At 38.6% G+C, this 1649-nt stretch overlaps 1 long non-coding RNA gene across 1 annotated transcript; it reads left to right on the top strand.

Annotated features, from left to right (window-relative positions):
- Nucleotides 1-326: 326 nt before the first annotated feature.
- On the top strand, nucleotides 327-1388 carry LOC306926914. Its single transcript, XR_013790449.1, has 3 exons — nucleotides 327-360; nucleotides 1016-1214; nucleotides 1310-1388. It is a non-coding gene; the product is annotated as an uncharacterized lncRNA (long non-coding RNA).
- Nucleotides 1389-1649: the final 261 nt, after the last annotated feature.

Below are 1649 nucleotides of genomic sequence, written 5' to 3'. Positions count from 1 at the left end.
ATGTTTTGCAGAAAACTGTTGGAATTTAGAAGCCATTTGCAGAATCGGCCTCAGGTGGGCCTTAATGGGTTGCATTAACGATTGGAGTTGGGTGCTGACTTTTAATCTGTTTTACTTCAGTTTTGTATTTGTTTAATTGAAGAAGTATGGCACATCCGGGTTGGTTCAATTTCTCATCTCAATGTAGAACTGATACCTAATATGGCCATGTTATTATCGGACAACAGCAATTTGCAGTTTTAAAAAGGAGGGGCCTATTAGGAAAAGGCCCTGCCCCATGATGCTATATATTGCTTGTCAGTTATTTCAAATAATAAGAAGTTCTCAAAGAACTCAACAGACGCTACGTTTTGATTCCAGGTAAGAACATTGTTTCTTTCATGTAAACACAGAATTCTGGTAATAGTCAGACTTGGTAGCAGCATGGTTATACAGTATATAAATCTTATATCAATAGTTCTTATGTTCATGTACATGTACATGTATGTATGCATAAGTATGTATATACTGTATATATGTACATCAAGACCAAAAATGTGGGGTCTGAGAAAGGAGGTTGTGTTGTGGTGTTATTTACTTACTTTAATACTATTTATTTGAACTGACTAAATAAACCAGTTCCCCAAGCCTCAATTGCAAATGAGGAGTTTCCAGTGTTTGCCTTTTGATGATGCATACAATCAATGTTTTAGAGTAACATTCCATTAGTTCAGAACAAATGCATGCTTCTTTTCTTCTTGAAGTCTAAATGAATATTTAGGAACTCGTTTTGTGTGAGCCTAATCTATAATGTGAATCCAAAATCCGAAAAGTGGATACTTGACTGCCTAACTTGACTGCAAATTCAATGTTGCAGAGGGCAACATTCTCTCTTGAAAAATGTATTTACATTTTATGCATGAAGAAATACAATCAGATTATGACTCTGTACTGGGCAATCAATCACTGGGTGAGAAGAAGTCAATGTCAAGATCCTTAAATAACATCGTCTTTGCACTCTCTCTTCCCTTCTCAGGCTATTACCTTCCACTCATCATGTACATCACGAAGATATATACGTTTATGCTTATATTATGTTTAAGCACCACTGTGAGTGATGCTTTTATACGTAAGGCTTATACACGTTTCAAGACTCACGTTTCAAGGCTCACTCATCGCCAGTGCAACGTTGTGTTGAGGAATCATTGTACTTCCCATAAACTCCAGAACCCCAGGTAGGCTACTTTTAACTTATTTTTAAACTTTTTATAATATTTTATGATTTATTTTAATCAGTTACTCGAAACATGTTTTTCTTCCTACTTTTAAGGATGTACATGGTTAGTGGCTCGAACTCCATACCTATGCAACGTAACATCGGCACCAACGTGGAGGCGGAGTTGGAGTTCCGCAAGACACCGCATACCGCGAGGGGTGCTGTTGGTGTCTTCACCTACGATCTCGTCGATACCAAGACCAACCGTGTAGACATGAAATTGGCCTTCATGTTTTCTGTGCCCTTCAACTTCCTGTTTCACTCCAACTGGTTTGCGGCAGGATTCTTTCCAAAGTCCAAAGCTTGCGATTACAATCTTTATCGTGAGATGTACCACAACCGCGAGAGCACGTTTGTCAGACGTAAGGCAGCGCATGTCATCACCCACAAGGAG

The sequence above is a fragment of the Electrona antarctica genome (genome assembly GCF_951216825.1).
Source record: "Electrona antarctica genome assembly, chromosome: 7".
NCBI lineage: Eukaryota > Metazoa > Chordata > Actinopteri > Myctophiformes > Myctophidae > Electrona > Electrona antarctica.
This window is presented reverse-complemented; position numbering and strand designations above follow the sequence as displayed.